The sequence below is a fragment of the Pangasianodon hypophthalmus genome, chromosome 1 (assembly GCF_027358585.1).
Source record: "Pangasianodon hypophthalmus isolate fPanHyp1 chromosome 1, fPanHyp1.pri, whole genome shotgun sequence".
NCBI classification, from domain to species: domain Eukaryota; kingdom Metazoa; phylum Chordata; class Actinopteri; order Siluriformes; family Pangasiidae; genus Pangasianodon; species Pangasianodon hypophthalmus.
Window position 1 is genome coordinate 21,048,185 of NC_069710.1, and position 15,555 is coordinate 21,063,739.

Consider the following 15,555-nt stretch of genomic DNA (forward strand, 5'->3'; position numbering starts at 1 on the left):
CCTTACCCCTTAACCCTGAACATCAGGGATGTTAAAGTCCCTTGAAATTCCAGTCACTCAAAATTCATGCTCCACATTGCTCTCGACTCAACACCTGCTACACTCTGGCCAACTTCCCCTCTCATTACGACAGAATGGTTGCTTGGCAACAAGCTGAGAACCAGAGCAGTCCTACACTAGACTGTGTGAATAAGCGCACGTGTGTGTGAGATGACATAATTAGAGAACCACAGCGTGTCACTTCAGCAACAAAAGCAAGAAATGAGCGTGCGAAGAGGACAAAACAGAAAAAAAAAAAAAACATCGCACAAGGCACACTGAAAACAACAACTGCTTAAAATGCACTCACTAGAAGCCATAGTTAAAGCTGATGTTAGCAAAGTCTTGCTTTGATAGGGTGCTTTTATAAGGTACATACAAGCAAACGCTTTTCACAGCTAAACACCAGCAGACATCAAGGCATTGTCTGTGGTCTAATTACGTGCCTTCAGCGTATGTAGCTAGAGATATCAAAGGCCAGGCTAGAATACAACTGACACAGCTTGCTATCGAACATTATGCAAGTGACAATGTCATGCCTATTAAAATGGTCTAGTTGTGAATGAGATAATGTTTCAGTTTGGGAGGAGCTATTTTAAAGAGAGAGTTACAAAGCAGTTTTCAATCCCTTCAAATCTCTCAAGTGTCTTCCGAACTGAAATGCCACACTCATTCATTCTTGTCTCCCTTCTTACTTAAACTGGTTCCTTTCTGGACAGAATAATTTCTGTTGCACCAAGGAAAAAGAGAAATATTTTTACCCATATGGCATAATTTTTAGTGAAAGCTACACGAATATATTTTAACCAAAGCATTCTCTAAAAAAAAATTGCTTACAGCAGCTCTGAGGTTTAACTTCCACTAAATGAGTCAAATGATGCGCATGCAGAGTGCCGCTATTCCCTGAAGTGCATTATTTTCGTATAACAGCACGGTCTGCCGTGTGTTATTCCACTTATACCACAGCGATTTGCCAATGATTACAAGGTTTATTTTAATAATGAACTGCACATCACACTTTTATTATTGTGGAACTACTGAGAGACTAATTAGTTCCTGTTCTTACCTATGTTATAATAACAGTCATTAACTCACCAGCCTCTCTCTCTCTCTCTCTCTCTCTCAGCTTGTCATTTTACAGAGAAACCAGAAAGCATGAACTCCTCTGTCCTGACTTTCAAGACTTTCCTGAGCTGGGAAACTTTGTTACAAAGTGCTTACAACCCAGACTCCTTCCATAAATGTTAATTAGATTTCTCCTAACAAAACCGTCACCACATCAACAATTACATGTTTTCTTTTTTTTTAAATAAATTTATTATTAGTCTTAGATTATGCCGAATGTCTGCCATACAAGACCCTGTGTATGAGCTGTTACAATAGAAAAAATAACATATTAGAACCATAAACCACGACTAATATTCACCTATCGTTTTTGTTACAGCCAGAACTACTGTCTCAGCCGTGCTGTTATATAAAAAAAATTCACACCTTCTAACCAATCTTCTAACCAATCACATTCACTTTCAACCGTGTTGTGTTATAAGCACACATACAGCATAATGATATCAACACAGTGCACCATAACAATGTTTAATACTGTTCCTAAATACAAAACCATTCAAGCTTCATAACATGTGCAAGTTTTTCTTCATCTTCCAAATGCATTAGGGCTACAAATAAAAAACAAACAAAAAAACATTTTAATAATTCATTATTATAAATTGAGAACAACTACTACAAATATCAGTAGGCTTTTCCCCCAGTAACATAATGTAAAACAAAACTGTGAGGAACAACTGATTGAAATGAATTTGATAAGGAATTTTTTATTATTATTTTTTTTTTTATCAAAAACAAGAAACTTGAAATTTATGGATCTAATGGATTTAAATGGATCGTTCTCTCTACGTCTTTATCTAAACTGTAATAAATCATGTAGATGTTCATCATCATTAATCTTAACAAGTAAAAATTACACATGATAAACTTAAACCTAAAGAAATGTAATATGAAGCCAAAATGTCAACATTTCAGTACAGGAAACCCACCAAACAGGAGCTTTCTTTCTTTCTTTCTTTCTTTTTTTAATGCTCATGCATCTCATCACTGACAGGTATCTCTACATTGGCACGAAGAGCATTGTACCATTCTTTCTTTCTTTTTTTTTTTTGAGTGAAACTATCAGTGTATTAGGTTTTGCTATTTTCAATTCCTCTCTTGTTTCTGCCAACATGTAAAGTTCTGTCTACGAGTGACAGCACGGCTCTCACAGCGACATTCAACGGCTGATACGCGTATACAGTAGATCGCCCAATATACACTATCTTTGCTAAACCATGTACTAACAGCATTTTAAACAAGCTTGAAAGTCTGAAATATGTAATGCATATAGGTTTAAAGGAGAAAAAGCTGTTCTTAAGTTGTGAGTAGGCTTGTGTCTAATGACTAGCAAATCTTCTGACTTTACATGAGAGTGCACGGGGTTAAACCCAGCACTGAAAAACACGATCAAAGACACACACACACAGGAAACTTGTAGGACTTTTGAAAGTGAATGCATATGTGAACTCATATCATCCAAGTGAGTGTGTGCGCGCAAGAATTCTCCTGTTTGAAGCTGAAAGCAGCTGATAAGAGCTAATAAGCCTGACAATCACAATAAACCCTTCAGTGTTCACACACACACAGTCTGCAATACATGCTTTCTGCCTTCCTGCTACAAATGGCCTTGCATATTGTTGAACAACCCCACCACATTCTGTTTAGTTTTTAACAACCAGACATGCTAACTAACCAGGCAAGCTAAATCACCACCAAACGGCATCTGTGCGTTCTCTTCTTCTAGCTTTACTAAATGTGTGTTCTGTGAGTGTGAGATTCTTCGGGTTGGCTCATCCTGTGTGCTGACAGAGGAAGTGGAGAAGAGTGACAGAGAAGCCATTCAGAGAGTGTGTGCATGTTCAAACAGGACAGGAGGTGTCACGAACTGTGTGTGTGTGTGTGTGTGTGTGTGTGTGTCTGTGTTGGGGGGGCTTGGATAGGCCCAGGCTGACACAGTGACACCCACAACATCACTGCTGAATCACAAACAATACTAGTCTTTCCCTCACAGGCACACAGCCATACTACAATGCTTTACTGTGCTACAGGCTGATCAGTCATCAGTGGAGCTAGCCATCTCTTTGTCTTTGGTACAAAAACACAGAGTGCTCCAGGCTGAGACTTGACTAAATTCAAGCCATCAACACCATGAGTAACAATCGCTTCTCTCCAGTGTCACCACTTAACAATCAATACTGCAAACACAGCTTGAGACGCTGTAATTAATCACTGAGCTGCTCTGGGTCATGAAGCAGATACAGTATAAGATAGCATCGGTGTGGTGTGCATCGGGTCTGGGATCCTGTAGGACACAACAACAAAAAAAACTGCATAAACAGGAGTTTATTACCTTTATCCACAAGCAAGTAGTCAGATATGAAGTTCGTGGGACAAACAAAGACTACAGTTACAGCATTCATTTATTCATCCTTAGTAAATGCCTGGTCAGGGTCATGGTGGTTTAAATTAGGCTACTAGTTTGTTTATATTAAGAAAAATAACAAAACAAAAACAATAACCGCATGAGTGGGGTTTTAAAAAACAGTGCCACACACATCTCTAGGTGACCAGTTGTGAACTCAAGTGACGTAGCTTGAGGCTGAGAAACTTTCAGATTTTCACAATTAACTTTTCACAATTAAATAACAACACTTCCAGTTTAGGCTACACCCACTATGAGTTTAATGTTGCATTCAACTCGTGAGTGGGAAGTTGCAACTCAGAAGTATGTAATTTTCAGCCTCTCTCTGTGACTGACTCCTAGCCACGGATGGCTGTGGCATCACTGGGATTCAAGCATGCGAGCTTCCAACCCACAATTCAAATACTTATCAGTAACTCAGTGTTACTTTTATGAAGCTATTATGATTGAGCCTTATTGCATGTCATCTCATCATAAAACTATTACACATACACTCTTGGGCAAAAAAAACCCAGAAATGGGCCAAGCCCAAAATGTCAAATATTAAGCTTTTAATTGTTTACTTTTGCTGCAGTGAACTGTTTGGGGAAAAGCTAGAAACAGGGAAATTCACTTATACAGTCTTCTTGTACGCAACTGTAAAATCATGATAACGATTAAAATGTTTGATGTAAAATTCAAACTAACACATGTCTGGGTGTACAAAATTTTCCAAAAATATCTTCTTAGATGTTTTTTTTCTTAAAAGATTAGTCATTATTTGATTATCTGCCACACCTGATGCAGCCCATCAAGCACCACGAGGCTTAAACATTTAAAGAAATCATAGGGAAAAGCTCTCTCATACTAATTTCCTTTATCTGTTTGTTTAATTCTTGCTAATTTCCTGACCAAGAATTTGTTGTTAAGACCATTAAAAGCTTAATATTTTGCCATTTTGAACTTGGCCCATTTTTTTTTTTTTTTGCCCAGGAGAGTATTTCAGTAATGCAGCTAATGATTGTTTTGAGTTATTTATAATTTTTTTTATTAATGAATTATTTTTATTGATTAGTTTGATTATTTTCACAATATAATTAATACTAAAAATTATTTATTTAAAAAAAATCTTTCTGGCATTTCAACTAATATCAACTAATACTACTTCAAAATTCTTATCTATGTTTATTTATGTAACAGGTATTACTGATGTTTATCAGATTGAATGAGAATATTATAAAGTGCTTTGTTTTTTTTTTTTTTTAATCAGACATCCAAACAAACAAGGTGACAGTATTCTGTACAGTTTTTTTTTTTTCCGATTCCTCAAAATTTTTGCAAATATATTCCAGCGTGACCAGTGGACCAATTGTGTCAATTGCTTATCTGCATTTCAAGCCCTGATTTGTTCAACTACAACTCGTCTATTTCAAAACAAAAGCGATATATACTGACTCACTGATTGATTGATTGATAGATAGATAGCAGACATTACACGTGTGAGAGTGACCTCCATAGTAGAGTAATTTTAGTGCTGTTGGTGTGTTTGGTTGCTTGGCCACGTGTTGGTTGTGTCAGTCTGTCAACACTGACGGAGGAAGAGCAGGGAGTTCAAACAGACTTCTCTATTTAAAGCCACCCTCAGAAATAAACTGCTCAGTCATATAGAAAACATCAGAGAGTGCAGCACACTTAGGATTTCCCAGTATCTCCAACTATAGATTCAGTACAGTACATTTTATGGATCTAATTCATGCTTAACTTGGTGGAAGACATTGTGAATTATTACAGTGATAGTTATAAAGCCATGTTCAAAGATGGCTATAGACCAGGAACACTGTCGTCAGTATTGCTAGTATTGTTGTGGCATTATTACGTTTAATTTAGGTATTGCCCAACAATATTAGTGTTCAATAAAGCAAGCTGTCAATAAGGCAGCATTCAATGTAGGTCATAAATAATATATGTTTTTTAGTATCTGTATATCTGTATACAGGGAAATGTGCTCCGTATTTTATTTTATCTAGGTGAGGTTAACGAGTAAGCTTGAGCAGCTTGAGAATTTAAATCAATGTCAAGAGATCTTTTGATAGAAAGGCAAAAAAAAAAAAACACAACATTTAACTGGGACTTTTAAGAATTTAAGAATTTAGTTAAACATGAGGTAAGACTGAGCCATACAGCACAATATCCTCATTCAGGGCATATTCCCGCCTCATGCCCAGTGTTCCCGGGATAGGGCCCTGATACATCGCGACCCTGACCAGGATAAAGTGCTTAGTGAAAGTGAGAGAGTAATAGACGTATATTTAGCGATAGATCAAGCTGTATCATCACTCAATCGCAGTGACTCCTGTATGTTCAAATGGCATCTTAATATTGCCTGATAGCTCTGTTAATCCTCTGTAAGGAAACACAAACTCCCCTAAAAATAAATGTGTTTAATAATTTGCATTACACCTCATAAGTGTTGGGTGGTATGGTGGCACAGAGGAGAGCATTGCTGTCTCGCAGCTTCAGTCTGATCCTGAATTTGAGTTACTGTCTGTGTGGAGTTTCATATGTTTATTCCATGTCCACATGGGTTTCCTCCCACCTCCAAAAAACATGCCAGAAGGTGGACTGGCTATGCTAAATTGTCCCTAGATATGAATGAGCGTGTGAACGTGTGTGTGCACGGTGCCCTGTGATGGACTGGCCTGTATTCCTGCCTCACACTCAAGTATTCCTGGGACAGCTGCCGGATCCACCACAGCTGTGACCAGGATAAAGCGCTTACTGTAGATGAATGAATAATTTTTACTTCATTTATTGATTCACTGTTTAACAAATTAAGCTAAAGCACTGCATTACATACTGACCTGATCTACACTACACTCACCATTCACTTTAATAGGTACATCTGTACACCTGCTCATTTAGGCAGTTATCTGTTCAGCCAATCATGTGGCAGCAGCACAATGCATAAAACCATGCAGATACAGCTTCAGTTAATTTTCACATCAGACATCAGAATGGAGAAAAATGTGATCTTTGTGACTTTGGAAACTGCTGATCTCCTGGGATTTTCACACACAACAGTCTCCAGAGTTTAAACAGAATGGTGTGAAAAACAAAAAACACTGAGTGAGCAACAGTTCTGTGGGTGGAATCACCTAGTTGATAAGAGAGGTCAGAGGAAAATGGCCAAATTGTTTCGAGCTGCCAGGAAGAATGTAGCAATTCGGATAATCACTCTTTACAGCCGTGGTGAGCAGAAAAGCATCTCAGCATGCACAAAACATCAAACCTCGAGGTGGATGGGATACAAGACCACATCAGGTTCCAGTACTGTCAGCCAAGAATCTGAGGCTATCATGAACACAGACTCACCCAACCTGGACAGCTGAAAACTGGAAAAAGACCAGGTGATTTTTTTTTTCTAACCTTCGGCTGTCCAGTTTGGGTGAGTTTGAACATTAACTGAAGCTCTTGGCCTGTATCTGCATGATTTTATGCATTGTGCTGCTGCCACATGATTGTCTGATTGGATAACTGCATAAATGAGCAGGTGTACAAGTGTTCCTAATAAAGTGGACGGTAAGTGTATATTTAACCACAGGTAGCACAGACACAGGGTTGTAAATCTGAAATCCATGCAAAAAAAAAAAAATCCCCGGCAGTATTTACTAACTTAACCAAGCATTGTCTGCTTCCACTGAAACAGGAACGACAAATTTGCACCTGTGCTATCAGGATTCAGAGTAAACATGAACTGCGCAAAAAAATGTACATAATTAAACACGCCTATGTGAAATGCGGGTATGAGTACAGTCCCTACGGAATCCATCTGCACTATTTTGTTATTAGCCTTGAATTTTGGCAGTACTACTCTTATTCAAGTGGTGGAGCCTGTTCCTGGTCTGGCAACAATGTTATGCACTAAATTCAAGCGAAAACAGGTTGAAGCACACGAGAAGTGTCCTAAAAGCCATGTTCTTAAACAGGGACTTTCAAACGTATTATACGTGAAATTCAGTGTTAAATATTCAGCACAAGACACAACCAGGTGAACCAAACTTTCGCACATTGATTACTCTGTGAGATACGGAACAGGCCCTTGGTTATCACTAGATTACAGGTACTAAATAGAGTCTGTGGGTCTCTATGAAGGATCACCATTTCATTGTGTAATGTTTATCGTGCGGTTTTCAGAAAAGAAGTTATTAAAGGTGTAACCTTTCAGGCTTGCACTGATAAATACTGTACGTGACGTCATTTTTTCCATCATACTTCCCATAATGTGACATTAAACTTCTACCAACACATATACAACCAATAACAAAATACATTGCTACTAGTCTGAAATCCTGTCTTTCTGAACAAATAATTTTAAACAGATAATTTATTCAGATGAAAAGATGATAATGCTTAAAGCTAGATGAACTGATTTTTGCACATGGTGATCAAATCTGCTCTTATTTTACGTAGAGAGGGCACTGATCCAATACCCATCATCACTACTGAGCTGATACCAGCAAAAAAAAAATAGTGGATTGGATATTGGAAAAAAAACATATTCTAGATCCGGATATTGGATCTGGTAACAAATGGCAAAGACTGTAAATGGATTTGGAAAAGGAATTTATGTGATTTTTGTGTGAAAGTTAACTGCAAATTTTAAAAAATTTTTAAAAGCTTAGTAGTTTTTAAAGAAAACAATATCCGATGAATATCAGTACTGACTGATTCTCAAGGTTTCAGTATTGTTTTCGTAAATGAAATAATGGTATTGTGCCATGTCTAATTTTAGGTGATAACACCACTTCAATCATTATAAATTTGGGGTCAACACCTTGGAAAACCTGCAAAATGTTAATAATTAAAAGATAAATGATAAGAGCGATCATAAAAATTGAATTTGTTTTTTTTTATTTAGTACTGCCCTGAATAAGCTGTTTCACATAGCAGATGTTTACATATAGTCCACAAGACAAAATAATAACTGAATTTACACAAATGAACCAGTTCAAACGTGTTTGCACACACCTGATTCTTAATACTGTGTGTTGTTACCTGAGCAGTTAAGCTGCCCACTGTTCTTAAGAAAAATCCGCTAGGTACTGCACTATTACAAAAGGTGCAAACATTCACTGATGCTCAAGAAGGCAACAGGATACGTTAAGAGCCAGGGGGTGTAAACTTTTGAACAGGATGATCAGTGTAAATTGTTATTATTTTGTCTTCTGGGAAACATGTAAATATCTTATGCAGCTTCTGAAGGACAGTACTGATCTTAAAACAAAATAATAACAATTTACACCGAACATCCTGTTCAAAAGTTTACATCCCCCTGGCTCTTAATGTAGTGTGCTGCCTTCTTGAGAATAGTTGTCCTCAGTGGGAAAGGATGGATCTCAAAATCATATAGCCGCTGTTGGAAAGGGGACAAATATGCAGAAGATGCTGGAAAAGCAGAGAATGTGCAGGACCTGGAGGATTTTTCTGAAGAACAGTGGACAGTTTAACTGTTCAGGACAAACAAGGGACTAATGAACAACTATCACAAAACACAAAAACAGCTGTTGATCATCCAGGTAGCAGCACACAGTATTAAGAATCAAGCGTATGTAAACTATTGAACTGGTTCATTTGTGTAAATTTGGTTATTATTTTGTCTTGTGGACTATATGTAAACATCTGCTATGTGAAATAGCTTATTCAGGGCAGGACTAAATAAACAAATAAAATTTTTATGATCCCTCATTTTTTAAAAAAAAATTATTAACATTTTGCAGGTTCTGCAAGGCGTATGTAAACTTATGACCCCAACTGTATTACTTTACATTACTTCCTTACACTGTATTTAAAGTGTACTTCATTCTTAAATGAAGTACTGGCTAATGCACATGTATCTATCAATCACAACTGAATGATACTGCTACTCCAGAGAACCTCAGTTGGCCTCGATTAGGAAACAGAAAGGGATGAGTGTATCAAAAAGGAAGTGAGAGACAGAGACCGTGAGATTAAAAAAAAAAGTGTGGGTTTATTTTAAGACGTCTACAGGATTGATTTAGCGCTGAACTAGTCTGCTTTCCTATGTAAGATCGAGTGCAGCCCTGTGTAACTGGCAGTGACATATTTTAGTGCACATCATCCAAATTCACACAAGCGTAGCATTTAAAACTACAAAGTTACACACAAGTTATGACCTGCCAAGGCTAGTGCTGCTCTCACACACACACACACCACTTCTCTCACAGCAAGAGACACTTTTCATTCGGCAGATCGATGCCTCAATAGTTTACAAAATCTTAAACTGGTATGTGAAAGACGATATCGGCTAGGAGGATGGATAATAAGTACAGGAATTGGACTCGGGACTGTGAGAAAGGCTGCAGTTCCAGTGTTAACGTCTGTATACCTGTGTGCTGAGATGCTCTGTGAAGATAATCTATTCATTCCAACTACACAGCTACAGTTTGAAAGATTTCTTGTATGATAACCAACATGACCGTTTACAGTTTAGCGAAGTGTGAAAAGCATAACACATTCATACCACAGCGCTTTGAATTTTTCAGCTGTCCATATCGTGTCTGTAGTAACAGTTAACAGACTAAAAAAGTGCTACTATTTAACAGATGAATACATGTCACTGTTTAATATTGTAAATGTTTTTATAAGCAAATGTTGATTTAAAAAATTTAACACTATCGTCCGTTAAAAAGCCACTCCAGCTGCCTTTTGTTCTGTTGTCACTCCCCAGGTGTCCAAACACCATCTGTGTCAGCAGCCATAGAGAAGGACAGGCTGCCGAGGGAACAACTGTATAAAGTTGTCAAAATGTAAGTGATAATAGGAATCAACGAACAGGAAATGACAACTTTAAATGGAACTATAAAAAGAAAGATAATACATAAAAATTGCAATCACTGGACAAATGCTGTGGTGTAAAATGAATAACATGGATAAAATAAACCCCAGTCTGTTGTTAACTATTTTTACATACAAATTATAACAATATAATTTCCTGTAACAATTTCCTATAATAATTTTATTCCTTATTACATACTGTACAAAATGTTTTTGTTCAAAAATAGTATAAAAGTTAGCACAAAATAAACATTTTCAATAAAACTCTTAACACTGTTTAAATCAAGGTTGGTCCAAGAGCTTTGCTTTTTTGCAATCCTTTGTTTTAGTGACATTAATGGTATATTAATGTACATAACTGGCTGTGAACTCTATTAGAACTTATCCAGGTCAAATATAACTGAAGTCAGAGTTAATTAAAACTTTAAGTATAGCCCATATATATGTATGTGTGTGTGTGTGAGTGTATAATATATATATATATATATTACACACACACACACACTGTAGGTGAGCTAAGTTTCCATTCTGAAGCCCAGCTGGTGTAGCTCTGAGGTGCTGGATAACAAACAAGTCACGTAGTGCCGAGACTCACAAAAGGTCTTCTGAATGTGGAAAAGCTGGAACCAATGCTTATTTCAAATAAACAATAAGTGAAACAAAATTAAACTCTGAAAAGCAGACTACCAAAATGAAAAATAAAGTGCGTCTGTAGTGTGTTGGTATTGATATGAAACTAATGAATAATCTCCAATAAGGCTGCCTCAAAGCTCCAGGGTCCCTGGCTCGATCCTGAGCTCGCATTACTATCTGTGCGGGGTTTTTGTGTATGTCTTTATGGGTTTCTTCTGGGTTTTCCAGTTTCTTCCCAGTAGAAAAAATGGCAGAAGTTGGACTGGCTAAGATAAACTGTCCGAGTGTGTGAATGTGCGGGTAAGTGATGCCCTGAAATGCACACCCTGAATGGGACATCAGTATTCCTGCCTCGTATCCAGTGTTCCCGGGATAGGTTCCGTATCCACTGCAACCCTGACCAGGATCACTGAAAGTGAGCGATGTGTGATCGGCTCCACATTACATTCAGATTTCCATTTACAAATTACATGTCAACATTATGTTACCTGCATCATAGTGTGAGGTTTCCTCATGCACAAATATAGTCATTAATGTTGTTTACTATCTTAAAGTTATTACCTGTACTATTGTCATTACTGGCTATAATTATTAATGACTAATAATAATAAATTACTAATTGTATACACAATATCAAATTGATGATTAAGAAACTTTGGAATTTGTGTGCTCTGGTTTTGCAATCAGTCTGACTGTACACATATTTGATGAGTAAGAGTGTTATCTACACCAGTAAAGCTCAACAATATCAGTATGTATCACTATTTTTCAGATTTGCTTATGACAATATAACATCACACAAGTAAAGCACATGCTTAAATGTGATTTGAATGTTTTCCAAAATTGTTTAGTCCTGTTAGAGTTCAAATACAGAACATGCAAACAGTGTGGAGTGTGTGCTATAGTCTTATGTGTGAAGACACTAACCACTGAATCTCCTAATGTAATGAACAAATTCTCAAAATGTGACAGTTAATATGACAATAAAATGATACTTGATTATTGACCAAACCATGTTTATGTTCATGCACTTTACAGTGTGGGTTTGTGTGCTGTGTCCACTTAGCCATGTCACCCCACCACTCAACTTTCAACTCCTTTTGTGTTAAACTGCTCGAGTTCCTCTTCCAAATCTTTATAGCTGAATGTGGCTTTACGTGTTATTTCCTCTAGCACTCATTTTTAGATCCATCTAAGCACTTTCAAAAGTTCAGTTCCTCAAACGGTCATTAGCTGTGCAATAGAAAACTTTTCCTATGCAATGAGCACACAGCTGAATCTTGGCTGTATCTGTGTGAGATGAGTTGAAGAGGTGACAGATTTGTTCGTTCTGGCTGTGGTGCTTGTGTTGTGCCCTGGACTTGGTTACACTAGTTAAAAATGCAAAAGGTCATTGTAAATGAGGGATCACAATAAACAGGACCGACCGCATTACTGAACTTCTCTTCTACACTAATACTAATGCACTAATGTGGGATGGGAAAAAGGGTCAGACTCTGACACTTTGCTCTACAATAACACAGAACTAGCATCACATCTGTCCAACTTGTATAAAGCAGGTCATGGCTTCTGAAATTATATTCAGTACCTCCCATGGGCTTGAATTAAAACTCCTGGGGGAACTGGGTGTGGTTGAGGGGTTGAAGGTGGGAGGTGTTGTTTGTTGCATCTGTAAAACATAATACGCCATTTTCTATAAAATTTTGAGGTACTACCTAGCAACCAAACACACAGAATACTTAACATCAAGCAATTAATATGGAAGGAGAAGCTGATTCAGCTCGTTTCAGCTGTTAGATTAATGCTGCTCTGCTCTGCTATTTCTCCTCCCCTTTTCGCTCCGTACGCCCTCGTCCAACCTGACTTCAAACTTCTTACCCAAATTGCAACATATTATTTTAAACTCGTGGGGCGTGTAGGACTGATGATTTGCAAAAGATCATATTGTGATGCTAGAAGACATCAGCATGCAATATATGTATCATGATATTTCATTTTGCTAAGATTTGCTAGCAACAACAAATCACTGGAGCCATATTATAATAAACAACTGTTAATTACTTATTTTGTATTCAAGCATCCAAATTGGTTGCTCGTTTCTGTGACTAATGGTGTTTTTATATAAGCCCAGATGCCTGATGATGCTTGTAATACTCAAAAAAATGTATATTATGGTGCAAATGTATCTTCAGTAATTGCTTGATCTTGGTCAGGGTCACAGAGGATCCGAAGTCTATCCCAGGAACACTAGGCATCAGGTGGGAATACACCCTGGATGGGATGCCAGTCCATTGCAGGGCATCAGGAAACACACATTCGCACACTTCTTTACACCTGGGGCAATTTAGCATAGCCACTCCACGTACCATCATGGTTTTGGGATGTGTGAGGAAACTGGAGAACTCCAAAGAACCCCACACGAATACAGGGAGAACATGAAGAACTCTGAACCAAGCTCAGGATCCTGGAGCTGTGAGGCAGCAACTATAAAATACTTATTTTTATTCAACATTAACAAGTTTGAGGACACAATTGGCGACTAATCAGTGACTTATGAAAGCAGAGATGCTAACGATATCGTAATACTCCAAAATAAAAAGTGATACTAACATATGACACATATCAGAACCAGTCTACCAGGTAACAATGACACATCATGGTGTTTGCGTTGTATCAATTAACTACTGAAAGCAGAGATCAATTCTCTTAATACACTGAAATCCATGCTATGGAGAAGATTCATCCTGCCAATCCATTCCCGGACGAAATGCACCACAGGAGACGACACGTCCTGGTGTGTGGAGACATAACGTCACGGCCCACTGACTGCTCGTGTTCATGATGTCTTACACACGCGTGTGCTGTCTGTTTAACTGTAAAGACGCCACCGTTTTTTTAGAAAGCAACCTGATCACGCTATTCTGTACTGAACGGGATGATGAACTTCTGTCCAGACAGCATACCCATCATTTCATAAGCATCAACAGCCACTGATTTTTATCCTTATATGAGTACACAGTGGGAGGTTCACTGAGCTTCCAGGACCGGGATGGAAACACACAGGGATGATTTATAGAGGCAGTCGCAAGACCAAAAACAGTATGCAATTTCAGTAAAACCGGTATATATTTTACTGAATAAAAAAAGAAAAACAAACAAAAGAAAGGCAAGTGCAGCATAATAAAGACACAAAGACACAAGAACAGGGTGACTGGTACAAATGAGGTACCAGGGTTAAACCTCCATCATTTAAAGAAAAAAAAAAATCTACATAATGTGCAAGAAAATGTTCATTCAAATATGTATTTGCAGTTTCCTATGTGTAAATTATGTGTGTGTGTGTGTGTGTGTGTGTATATAGACACACACACACACACACACACAGACATACATGCATTTACACACACGATATCATTCAAATTCAGTTGTAAAACATGTTTACAATTACAATTCATGAACAAGAAGATATAATGGCTGCCAAAAGTCCATTTGACTTTTCAGTTTCAATATGTGAAACATACAAACAACAACACCAACACCACCAACACCACCACCTCACACACTCGCCTTACACAGACAGAGGTTTGTGTTTTGTTGGGCATTAATGATGTTAGCTGGTGAAATCACGGACTTCCCCACACACTCCCCTTCATTAACACCAGCTAACGGAAACATTAGCAAACACCGGCGAGTCCGTGAAACTGTCAACATCCGGTTTTAACGGTGAAACCGCTCTGCGTGTTTTAGCTTTACTGATAATAAACATGTGCAGACAGGTTATACCTCCCTCTGCACCAGCACTGGTGCATCACACCGCCGAGGACACACAGCCATCTCTCTCTCTCTCTCTCTCTCTCTCTCTCTCTAACGCAGTACAGTGTGAGAAAGAGAGAGACGAAATAAAAAACACACATATACACACACAGAGAAAGAGAGAGAACATTTCATTTAGAGTGGAACAGCACTCACCACTTGACCTGTGCTGGGAAGGGACACAGCGCGGTGTTCAGTGACATCTCCGGGGAGGGTTAGGTCATGCTGAAGCCAGGCTCGTCCATTCGGCCGCTCCTGAACCCCGAGCACCACAACACGGGCTGAGAGCCGCTGTGCGAGGACGAGGCGCTCACTGACGCGCTCACTGACGCGCTCACTGCTATTCCGCCCGAGGAAGAAAAACAGCCGGGGTTTCCGTGATGACGCTACGCGACCGTACAGTTAGCACAGTTCCTACAGTGTTCAGCCAGCACCAAGTTTAAAAAAAAAAAAGCAACAGCCACTACATAGACTATATTAAAAGGCAAATACGACAGAGCGCTGCTGGTTTCTAGCCGTAGGAGGCGCTGCTGAAACATCACAGCGACACCTGCAGGCCAGGAGGAGATCCAGCTTCACTCACACACTGCCCACAGTAACACGGTAACATGTTCTACTTTAAATAGCAAGATACACTCAGAAATATTAGATTTAAAACTACTGAAGTTGTATGGAACATATGCTACATTTATCATTTATACCACAAAGTA

General features: G+C 38.3%; 1 protein-coding gene across 2 annotated transcripts in view; it reads right to left on the bottom strand.

The window, feature by feature from the left end:
* Window positions 1-15,472, bottom strand: part of LOC113542317 (DENN domain-containing protein 4B) — a 32,838-nt gene extending 17,366 nt beyond the window's left edge. The window contains exon 1 of one of the 2 annotated variants that reach the window (XM_026939745.3): window positions 15,002-15,472. The gene's annotated coding sequence lies outside the window, so the exon portion shown is untranslated. The remainder of the gene's footprint in view (window positions 1-15,001) is intronic. The other variant, XM_026939747.3, reaches the window with a different exon arrangement.
* Window positions 15,473-15,555: the final 83 nt, after the last annotated feature.